Consider the following 12,748-nt stretch of genomic DNA (forward strand, 5'->3'; position numbering starts at 1 on the left):
AGTCATTCTCGCCAAGGTGTAACATCACCACATCAGGTTGCAGCTATTTCACCCTGGACTCCCATAGGTAGGCATCCGCTGTTCCCATTTAATCCCCCATAAACCATACCATTGCAGTTTCACCTTTTTGTGGTTCAAGCCCAGTTGTTGATCAAAGAATTGCTTTCCGGCCTAATCCCCGACCGACTTCACAGTTGAATACCAATTGATTGAAACTTGCTTCTTTCTACCTTTCTCCTCTTCCACACCTGTGGGATAAAAGTGCAAATTGTTAAGTCTTCCTTAGAACCCTGCATCTCCCTGCCTCACATATCCCCACACGCAATCACGCCTCAACTCCCCATGTCTTTCAGCCTGTTGGCATTCATCCCCAAGTGATGGCCTTCCATCGCCACACCTATCTGAAATGAGTGGGTACCAAAATACAACTCATTACACCTGCTTGCCTCAGGTAATGTCTAATTACCCCAGCAAGTGCCAGTCCAAAACCCTTGCCCCTTCTCATGTCTTAATACCAACAAATCCCCCGTATCCGACACTTTGAAAAAACGACTTCAACAGTAAACAGGGCACATCCCTTGCTCCTCTGACCTTCTCAGCAGTACTTTATTTAAAAAAATGTAAGTGGTGGGTCCTTGTCAGGTGACCACTGCCGCTTGGACCACCCATTGCGCCTCCCAGCCCTGCCAATAACAGTACCAACACAACTACTAACCAACACACACCCTACAAGTGTGACACTTCAGACTATTCCCAGTCCCCAAAGCTATAGGAGAGGCTTGGGTGGCAGGTTTTAGTCATTTTAATGTAAACTGAATTAATAAACAACTGAACAACTGTTGTTGTGCTCCTATCCAAATTAGGCTAACAGTGCCACCATGTCGTAGACTGTCATAAGTGTCGATGCTGACAATTAAGTGCTGGTGTGGAGCACCGGAAACCACTGGCTCAAAATCTCAGCCCTTTACACAGGCAATGCCATTCTGATCTGTCTTGCTCCTCTTCAACCACATATCCAGCCCTTGCGTTGATATCTCCCATCTAAGAGCCCCGTCCACATCAGGTCCCACCAGTTCAAATACTCTTAATTCCCCCAAAGACAATATTGTGAAAAGTGCCCCAAACAGCAGGCTCTGCCAGATGAATGCTCACGCAGATTTCATGCGGTCTACCAGGCTCCTCAACTCCTCAATCTTAACCACTCTCCTCAACATTGCTGCCCTAATCATTTCCCTGTACTATACCCCCAAAATCCTCCTTTCCAACTTGCCCCCTCAAGGATCATACCCCACAGCAGTTTTCAGTAGAAAGCAATCCCTGCCATCTTCCCTCCAATTGTCACTGGCGCCAAGCCCTTCTCGATCGATCTCCTTATAACATTGATGTAATTCCTTCTCTCTTACAGACCCTGCCTTCCTTCTGCCTTCTTAATGCTCCTGACTGCACAATCTCCATTCAGCCCATCCTGTATGTCCTCCGTGTCAATGCCGCCAAAGAGTGTTCTACCAGATGCATTGCTCTCACATCCAATCTACCACAAATCCACCAGAACTCTCAAACCTCTGACATCTGCTGCAGCGGTTGGTGTTCAGATAAAATATCGAGTCAGTAATATAGACTGGCACAGTTATCGAGTTGTAAATATCGTGACACAGAAATATAGACAGCAAGATTATCGTGAACAAGAAAATCAATGTTAAGGTAAGTAATATCGACTTTTAAAATATAGAAGTCTTTAATATTGTTTGAAAAAATATAGTTGTTTAAAATATCTATTTTTTAATCAGTGTTATTTATTTTAATGTATATTTAAAATGTGTGGGATGTATTGTTTATGTTTTTTAATATATGTGTTACATTTTTAGTAGATAATAATTTTATTTTTTGGTTCTGTAGCGGGTTGTGGGTTTATAGGGGAACATTATTGGTAAATTGTATGTGTGGGTTGTGGGGTTTATAGGGGTAAAAGGTGGGAAGTAATTTATTTTTAACTAATATTAATTAATTAATTGATAATGAAGGTAATTGTGCACATTTTTTAGGTGTGGGTTGTGGAGTTTATTGCGGTAAAGGGTGGTAAGTAATTTATTTTTAATTAATTAATAATGAGTTGATAATTAATAATACTTGATAAATGTTAATTGTTTAATTACATTTGTTTTGGGTGTGGGTTTTGGGTTTATAGTGGTAAACGGTGGGGAGTAAAATAATTTTACTTACTTTATAATTAGTTGTTAAATACTATTAGTTACTTAATTAAAAATTAATTTTAATTGTGGAAATCATTTTTTCAAGTTTAAATTTAGGTGCAGGTTTTGGGGATTATAGGGGTAAAGGGTGGGAAGTTAATTAAGTTTGAATTTGTTTTTTAATTAATAATATTTGTTTTATTGATAATTATGTTAATTGTGTGTGTGTGTGTATATATATATATATATATATATATATATATATATATTTTTTTTAATATTAGGGGGCCGATTCTGATCCTGGACTTTTATTTTACATACAAATCGGATCCGTATTTTTTTCCTTACAAATCGTACAAGTCCCTTTCAACCTATGTAGTACGATTCGTACGGGAAAAATACATACAGATCGGCCCGATCCTTACAAATCGGATCGGGAAAAGCTGTACGACACGGACTTGTAAAAAAGACCATACAATTTGTAAAAAGGCTGTACAACCTGTCAAGTACGATTCGTACCGGGTTGTCAGCATGCAATCTGTATGGAAAATGGCCTGTATACGGGGAACGACTCGTACCGGGCTAAGAAGCGAACCCCTATACGCCTCGTACCCTGGTATGACTCGTTCTGGGGGTCCGACTCGTACCAGGTTACGGGTTGTATAGGGGTATGAGGCATACAGGGGCCCCCCCACATGCGAGGCGTGTGTATGGAGCGTACCCCAACATCGCGCATGTACGCACCGTACATACGCACTTTTGGGGTACGGTACAATGTTTTCCCTGCACTTTTTGGCTCCTGTAAAAATAGAGCCGTACGGAGTGCCGTTTGTACGAATCGTACTTGACGGGTTGTAAACTTCTGCCGGGAATACATGTGAACGTCGCGTACAGGGCAATCCAAATCGGAATCGCTTGTATATACGAGTTGTATGGTCTTTTTTACAATTTGTATGGAGAGCGTCTATTTGTACGGATCGTACTTCCTAGGTTGTAGGGGAATCCTTACAAGTACGAGTTGTATGGGGAAAACGCTCCATACCACGATTTGTACAGCTTTTTTCCAGGATCGGAATCGGCCCCTAGAGGTGGGTTGTGAGTTTTGTGGTGTTATAGAGTAGGAAGTAAATAAACAAAATGTATGTAATAATTATTGTTTTTGTTAATATCATTTCTAAATAAAAATATTATTTGTATGAAAAGTATTTTTTTATTTTATTTAATATAACATTGGTAGGTATTTGGGATATGTATTTAACATTAAAATATGTTTTTATTTAAAATAAGTTTGAATATTAAATATATTTTATATAATTTAACAGCTTTATAATAAAGGCGTTAAGAGTTGGCCTAATGGCTAGGGCAGTCGACCTCGGAGCTGGGGAACCAGGTCAGAGTCTCGGCAGGGACGCACAACATCCTGTGATTCTGGGCAAATCACTTATCTCCCTGTGCCTAACAAAAATGAATGTGTCCGCATGTAACTCAACTGGTGCTCGAGTAAAGCGGTCTGATACCCGATTCCTTCAGTCAAGTTCGAGCTATATAAAACGCGTAAAATAAACAAAACATGTATATTTTTTTATTTACTTTGTTTTTAAAATATTTTTCTTTTGTTGATGATTTTTGTTTGTTTTAAATTTTTAACTGACTGGAGTGGGAATAGTACATTTTATCCCTCCGCAATGTAACACTTTCCCTACTGTTGTACTGACTGAAGTGGGAATAGTAAATTTTATCATCACACAAAGAGGGCCTGAGGAGATTTAAAGACTAGCAGGGGACGACTCCCCATTGAAAAAGTCCTTTAACACAAAAGGGCCCCTGGGTCTGGTGGAAAGTAGCAGAGGAGTACAGGAGTGTCCCTTTTATAGGACGGTTTCCCTTACCCACCCGAGGGTGGCTTGCTTCATCGTAGGGTAACCTATGATAGGTTTAATCCACTCCTGCCATAGGTCTTGTACTTAATCCTAACCATTTGATGCCCCAATAAAGTTTTTGGTATCCTTTGGTGTTAGTTTTATCTCACAAACCTTTGCCCTACCTTCACCACACTCCGCTCATTCATAGGTTTTAGTATACCTCTCATCTCATACTTGAAACATCCCTGAGTTCCTCCCTCTCAGTGAGGGGGTTGTAGTCCGCTCTGTGACAAGGCTCACATTTTGAGGAGGTTACACTGGGATGAAGCATGCCACCCTCGGGTGAGTTAGGAAAACTGTCCTATAAAAGGGACACTCCTGCACTCCTCTGCTACTTTTCAGCAGACCCACGGGCCCTTTTGTGTTATAGAATAGTAATTTTTACCCCTACGCTATCCAAACCTTTCCCCACTGTTGCACTCACTGGAGTGGGAATAGTAATGTTTACCACTCTGCAATCCAACACTTTCCCTACTGTTAGACTGGCTGTAGAGGAAATATTACATTTTACCCCTCAGCAATCCTGCACTTTTCCTACTGGTGCACTGAATGGAGCGGGAATAGAAAATATTATCCCTCCCCAATTCAACACTTTCTATACTGTTACACTCAGTGAAGTGGGAATAGTACATTTTACCCCTCCACTCTTTAACAGTTTCCCTGGTGTTTTATCAGCTGTAAAGGGTGCAGTAAATATTACCTATCACTTTTACTACTGTTGCATTTATTGGAGGGAGATTTGTACATTTTATTTTATCCAGTCTTAATATTTATGTGTTGTGTTAAGTGAGAGTGGTAAATCTTTTATTTATTTACTTTAATAGTTTGGTAATTTTGTTTAAATTGTAGTGGGAATAGTATGTGTATTAAATGTTATAATTTATTTTGTTTTGTTATAATTTATATTATGTTTTGTTTATTTGAAATCCTTTTTTTAATTATTAATATTTGTAAATTGAAAAATACTTTTTTCAAAATTTAAGGACTTTTTAAAAATAGTTTAAAGTTTTAATTTAATTAGAATGGTTTGTTATTTATAGATTTTATGTCATTGGTATATGTGAATATGAATATATATATATATATATATATATATATATACACACACACACACACATGTATTTGTTATATTTTTATATCATTTTAAAATTATGAAATGCATTAAAATTATTAGTTTAATAACTGTTTTATATATATGTGTGAGTATGTGTGTATATATATATATATATATATATATATGTATGTATATTACCTACTGGCGGTCGCCAGTAGGTAGTTATAGTTAGGACCACGTTTCCATAGGAAATCCGCAACATTCTATTTTGAATAACTTTGGCGCCGGTCGACGAATCCTCGCGAATTTTTCAAAATAGGTGGGGCGCTACGCTCCGCTCCTACCCTGAAAGTCTCGGGGGGATTCGTCAAGCGGGGGCTGAGATAAAAGGGGGGTCCCAAAACGCGTTTTTCCCATGCATTTTTCCATAGGACCTTTAGACAGGGCTACAGCCCGAACGGCTGAACAGAATTACTTGAAATTTGGCAGAGAGGTAGTCCTCAGGTCAAGGAAGTGCCTTTTGTAGGTTTGGTGTAAATCTGTTCAGTAGATTCTGAGAAAATAGCCTTTAAATCAATATATATATCTGAGCCAGCTTACGGTGCGCTTACGGTACGCTTACCGTACGCGTACGGTGGCGTGCGCGAGCGCGAGTCTGATTGGCTCTTAGATCTAAGTAAACATTCGAATCGGCCGAAACCAGGAAGCGGCGGCCGCCATTTTCTCTCTCGCACTGAGAGTGATGATGAAAATACAAAGCACAAAAACATGTAAAGGGGCTGTTTAGACAGCTCCCACACACATAGCCATGTTGAGGGAGTCCCCAAAGATCCCCCAAGGCCAAAAACTGAATTTTTATTTTTTCGCTAATTTCGCCGATTACGCTTACCGTACGCGTACGGTAAAAAATGATATATAAAAAAAAATTATCCACACTCTCCCCACCCCGTGTGCAATTGGAGGACGAAGGCCACCAATTGTGCATGGCTTATAACAGATGAGATAAACTATAATATTTAAAAAAAATAAATAAATAAAAATAATTATCCACACTCTGTCCACCCCGTGTGCAAATGGTGCCCGAAGGGCTCCATTTGTGCATGGCTTATAAAAATTACGAAAAATTAAAATATTACCTTTCAAAACGAAGTGCATCATATGTCCTCCATGTGCGCACGGTGCGCGAAGCACATCGTGCGTACATGGCCCATCTAGCGTAACGTGGGCACGCGGTGCGCATAGCGCACCGCGTGCCCACCGTGCGTGCACGGCACTAACTGCGTAAAGTGGGCGCGCGACCGCCACTCTATCACAAGGATGATGTCATCAGTGATGTCATGAGTGATGCCACTGACCTTGTCATGAGTGATGTAATATGTGATGTCATGAGCAGGATTGCGGGCGCGTGAGTTATAGTTATCTGAACTAACTATAACGGGGGAATTTCATTGGTTTTTTACGAGTGAAATATCCACCTAACTATAACATGTGTGAAACCTATGGTTTTTTAAGTGAATATATATATATATATATATATATATATGTGTGTTTAACTTTTTTAAATTAACAGTCGATAAGCAAGGTTTAAGTGTCCTAGCAGTTGTTACAGTTTTCTCAACTCACATTTCTTTCTCCCCATCTCTTGCTCTAGTAATTGTCTCAAAGCAGTTATCTTTTCTCCCGGCATTGGGGACACCATCTCAATGGAGTCCAACTCTATTCCTCGTAATGTCAGCCTAGGGCATGCCCTTCTGTATTTTCCTCAGCCAATGGTATGTTGAATGACGTTGCCACCATTTCTAGATTCTAAGGGGCCGATTACGATGGCGGACGAAAAAGCCTTCCTTCCGCCATGGTCGGGTTAAAAAACCACCTGCATGTACCGCCGCATTGCCGCTGGTCAGATTACGATGCAATGCACTTAAAGTGCAACTGCGGTGGATGGAATACACAAAAGACCAGCCGTAACGGTCGGAAGAGCTGCAAATCCCAGCTCGGCGGACAGGGAAAGCTGTTCAATGGACTAAAAAGGCTGCATCTGGCACGGAATGACCGCACGGTTAATTACGATGAAATAGCGGAGCTGGCGGAACGATCATTGCTGTTCCGACCGCTGCGGTCGTGCTCAGGGAAAATGAATGGTGGTCAGAACAAACTTTAGTACAATGCTCAAAGTGTGCCTGTACTCTCCGTAGTCCTCAATCACATCAGACACGCACCAATGATACACCACAAATGTAGTTCTGAAATGAAAGCCATGGTCAGCATGGAAGATACACCTGGTGGACATCACTCATGTGGACACACCCACATACCACAGAATAAAATCAACCCCTTCCTGGACCAGCATCCTTTGCAAAGCAGGCGCTGAGACAGAGAGAGCTAGAGAGACAGGGCACCATTTTGTCACACAGCAAAACATCACACCCACCCAACTACACACACCACCAACTCTCATCCACACACCTGACACACCTCACACATCTTCATCACCACCTTGCACCCTGCACTTTTCATTCGTATGCACCATGCCCACTCAAAAAATGCCCACATTCTCAGACACAGAGTTTAAAGTGATGGTAGACGAGATAATTAGGGTAGAAACACATTTGTATGGGAACCTGGTCCAATCAGATGTGGGCAAGGATCTACAACAAAGTCAATGCAGTAGGAACCACCCTACGCACTCTGCGTGACATCAAAAGGCAGTGGACCGACCTCAAGGCCCAGGTCAAGGCTCGGGCCCAGAGGAACCACGAGGCGGCCCAAAGAACTGGTGGGAGCCCTCCCATTCCACCACTAACCTTCAATGAATGGGAGGAGAAGGTGCTTGCCATACTGTATCCAGCGAGTCTCACAGGAATCGAGGGGGGTGGAGGCTGGTAAGTACAAACAAAATGATCACATCCCACTGTAATATACTGTTGTGCACAAGTGAGCCTCAATTGCCAGACCAAATCAAACTCATGTAGAATGCACGCTTTCAATATGAATGTCTCACAAGACTAGCATTTCCTTCCTCTGCTTCACATCAGCGGTAGGTTGTCAGCTCATGCACCCTGGCCTCCTTCCCAAACAGCATGGGGCACCCTCCCCACCCCAGAGCCATGTGGCAGCCATCACCGTTGACAGTGCCTCCTATCAGGTAGGTAGCCATCTTACTGGGGAGGGGGCTGTTGAGACCTGACAGCAAGACCACAACTGCCACAAGGCACTCTGTACTCCATCCCAAACAGCATGGAGCACCCTCCCCACCCAGAGCCATGTGGCAGCCATCACCATCAACAGTGCTTCCAAACAGGTAGGTAGCCATCTTATGGGGAGGGGGCTGTTGAGACCTGACAGCAAGACCACAACTCCCACAAGGCACTCTGTACTCCCTTCCAAACAGTATGGAGCACCCTCCCCACCCCAGAGCCATGTGGCAGCCATCACCCCCCTCTGCCTCACTTAACAGGTAGGTAGTCAGCTAGGCCTGGGCGGTAAATTCCGTTCCGCTCGCGGAATTTGTGGAATTTCGGTAATTTCGCGTTCCGCGGAGAACGCGAAATTGCCCAAAATTCTGCTTTCCGCGACTTCGCGAAATTTTTTCTTGCTCGCGTTCTCAAAATGCGTGTTCGCGAGATATTTCTCCCCGAGCACGCAAACAGCAACTGTGAACAGGAAAAAAGCATCGCGAACAAGCAATTCCGCGTGTTCGTGGAATTTCTGCATGTTCGCGGAGATTTTTTACCGTTTCGCAGAGATTTGCGTAACGCGATTACGCAAATTCCGCCCACCCCTATAGTCAGCCCACGCACCCTGGCCTCCCTACCAAACAGCATGGAGCTACATGACCACCACATCCCGCACCTGTCAGCCAACTCTGTAAAACTCCATAAATTGTAGCCATTGCACACACAGCTAATCCCATTGGGAGGTCACATGAATCACAGTGTCATTGATGAAGTCACATGTAACTGCAAAGCAAAACCCAAGAACGCAATGGCCAAAATCCAATTTGCAAGTCCCATTGTCCCAAAGCATAAAGGCTCACCTCAACACAACACATGCATGTAGACTCAGTCAAACATCACAAACCACAGGAGGTCAGTACAAAAAGCACTACAGAAATCATTATTTTTTGGCATAGTAGGCAGATACTCATAGAAAGTCCCAAATATTATAGAATAAACTGAAGTGGATGAGCAGGAAGTTGGTACCAGAGGACATGTCCTTGGAAATACGATATCTGTACATATGAAATTGTTGTTTGCGCCATGTCACATCACTGACGAGCAATGTATGTACCTCTACATCATGTTCGACTGCTGACAAACTGTTATGAATGCCAAGTAATGCCAATGTCAAAAGTCAGGTCATCTCAAATGATATGTGCAAAACATGATCATCAAAGTTGTGCTGTGTACTGAACATGCTGACAATCTAACCTCTGTTCAACAGGTGACTCGCGAGCAACAGCAGGCGACCGTGACATGAATGAGCCAAGTCAGTCTCCCCCCGAGGAAGGTGAACTCGCGGATGCAGATTCCCAGATTTTTTCGGACGAGGAGGACAGACCTGGCCCCCCTGGCATGCCCAGGCAAGCTCAGTCCCAGGACCTCACTGCCCCCCCCCCCCCACCACCTCCACGACTCACACAACAACTGCAACACCAACGCTGACCCCTGCAACAACGACCTGTGTGGCAGCCACCTCCACCATCACCACCGCTGCCTCCAACACTGTCCCTGTGGCAGTTGTTGACATTACCCGATTGGGGATGCTGGGGACAGTGTGCGGCAGCGGCGACAGTCAACGCCACAGGTCTGTGTCTACAAAGCAGGTGGGAGGCAAACTGGGGGACTATCACAGGAGGACAATGAGACTGAGGCCCTGGCCACTGTGGAAACTGTTCTTGGTGCATACCAGCAGAACCAGGGACAGATGGGCCAGGTCCTTGAAGAAATGCGTGAACTCCGCCTGCTGCAGAGGTCCATGAACACATGCTTGGGTCAAATTGCTGAGTACATGGGCCAGCTTGTGGGTGTTCTTAGGGAAATGCATGCAGCTCAAATAGCTGCCCACAACCCACATGGACAGCCGGATGGTAGTCACAACACCTCTGCAGCGGTCACAGGGAGGGGTGAGTCACAACACAGAGACTCCTCAGACACCTCTGAGCATGCAGCAGGTCACCCCCCTGCCAAACGGCAGAGGGGACGTCCGAAAAAGACCCCGGGACGATCACGTGGCAAAGCACCGTGCCATACTTGTTTAGTAGGCACCATTGATGTCACCAGTGTCACACCGAGCATATACTTTGTTGTAGATCCGATCCCACATTGCCACAATGATGGTAGTGTTATGTTGGACTGTGGAATTCCACCATTGTGTGTCCCACCCTTAGTATCCATGTACCTGCACTTTCAACTTCACCACTCACCGGTAACTCGTGTCACAATAAACACAATTCACATCCCTATGCCTTTGTGTCAGTATCATTTTATCATAGTAAGTAGCATGTTAACTCACATTGCAATGCATCACAATATTTGAATGCGACAATCCATTGAGAGAGCGGAGTAACCTAGGACGACACAAGAACATTACAGTGATTTGACATATGATGGCATGACAGCTAAAGCACACCACTAGGCAACACTGTACAAGATGCATTCCAGATGACACTGCCCCAAACCATCAACATGGACAGAAAGGGGGATGGGAGCACACTACTTCACCTCTCAGCACAGTTCACCCCTTAGCATCCTGGTAAATGCACTTCAGTTAAAATGATCACTTGAATTTCCGTTGAAGTGTTTCACCAAGGTTGTTGCAGGTTAGTGCTGTAAATCTCTAGTCACATGTGCTACTGGATATTATCCTCCATCAGTAGAGCTAAAATAATGAACTTCTGTGTTTTCTGAGAAAGCTGCCACAATCCTCGCAGGTCTCTGTACCTCTCCCTGCACAACTTTGGCGAAACACTTCAGCTACATTTCAAGTAAGCATTTAAACTGAACTGCATTTACCAGGATCGTAAGGGGTGAACTGTGCTGGGAGGTGAAGCAGTGTCCTCCTATCCCCCTAATACCATCAACATGGACATGACGCAAGTCTTAAAACTCACACACCGCTGCACAATGTAACCCTTAGCAGTGTGCCAACAAGAGCCAGCATCCAAACACATGCTGTTAAATGGCTGTTGGGGACATTGTCGCCTCCACTAAGTCCAGTACAGTTACACGGGGCTTGTAATGTATCATGCAAGATTTTTTCATGTTTTTAAAAAGGAACACCAGTCCCTGACAACATTCCCACGCTAAATCTCCTTTTTCCCGTAAATCATCTTATCCTGAATAACCACAACCGCTGCGGTTTACGGGCAGGCGTCCCATATATAGTAACAGGTACACAACGTGTTACTTGCTGTAGCAATGTCCTTTTTACTCCCCCCATATGAGAGTGTAGATAGTTAGTTGTGGCCTCACCTTCCCACTATGAAAGCAGACTTCAATGAGTTTAGCAGGCTCAAAGCGCTTTTGTTTCAACAAGAAGTCGCTCTCATATCAGCCCGTGAGACCTTCAAATTGCAGGTGGCTTGAACGTCCAGCGAGATTCAGTCACTGCTAAACAGGACTCTCCCACTTCAATTTGGGGAACTGATACACCAAATATTAAAAGCGTCTGATACTGAAGGACTTGCACATATTTTTTAAACTTGTGGGCTATGGCCTTGTTACTTCATTTCAGACTATTTTTGGAGTACTACTGGGTGTTATTCATTCAATTTACCCAGTGCATTTGCGGTTTACCATCACTCCTTTGGCTGTTCTGCAGAGTGCTGGTTCTCCTACTGCTCTTACACAATGGCTGCACGTCCTGTGGTCCAGGCCAACCCCGGTCAGTTGCAACTGTACCATGAACGAATGCAGCTTATTTTTGAATGTTTGCCATTAGCTGTGCTTCGCATCAGTTATAGGCTAACCTTCCGCTATGCCTATTTCACTTGCATGCAACCTGTGTTCTACTGTCGCCGATGCCCCTTTCAATGGGCCATGGATGTCTGACTTTCCAACACATCTCTTGTTGATCTGGATTATGACCTGTGGGTGAGTCCTTTGTTGGCCCATGACCAGGACTGTTCCGGTGATAGCTGTTTAGACGGGCTGCCAGCTGCGCATGTGCGTTTGCGCAATGTCTCCTGTGCCATGCCTACATCGAACCTCTTCCAGGTTGCCCTGAAATGCTTCTTTCGTCCACGGGGTGCAAAGAGCACATCTGTTCCTTCATACTACTGGATTGGATGGCAGTCCATTTTGCTGAAGCTGATTCTGATCGTCTTTTGGAACTGCTTGCCTTCGAAGCTGCAAGTGCTTTCTTGGATTCGTAACTACTTACCAGCATCCGCAACTGTTTGGACCTAATTCAATATAGTTTTACCTTTTCTCACCTCCTTCTGAAATTTCCTTTGATTTAATCAAAATTTGGCCCTGTCTGCATTCGCTTTGACTCTGCTTACCTTTGCGGTCTGTTTTGCTTGGTACCACAGACCTGAGCAGCGGGAGGCTGTTATATGGCCGTTGTGGACATTGTCACCT

This window comes from Triturus cristatus, chromosome 4_2 (assembly GCF_964204655.1).
Source record: "Triturus cristatus chromosome 4_2, aTriCri1.1, whole genome shotgun sequence".
NCBI lineage: Eukaryota > Metazoa > Chordata > Amphibia > Caudata > Salamandridae > Triturus > Triturus cristatus.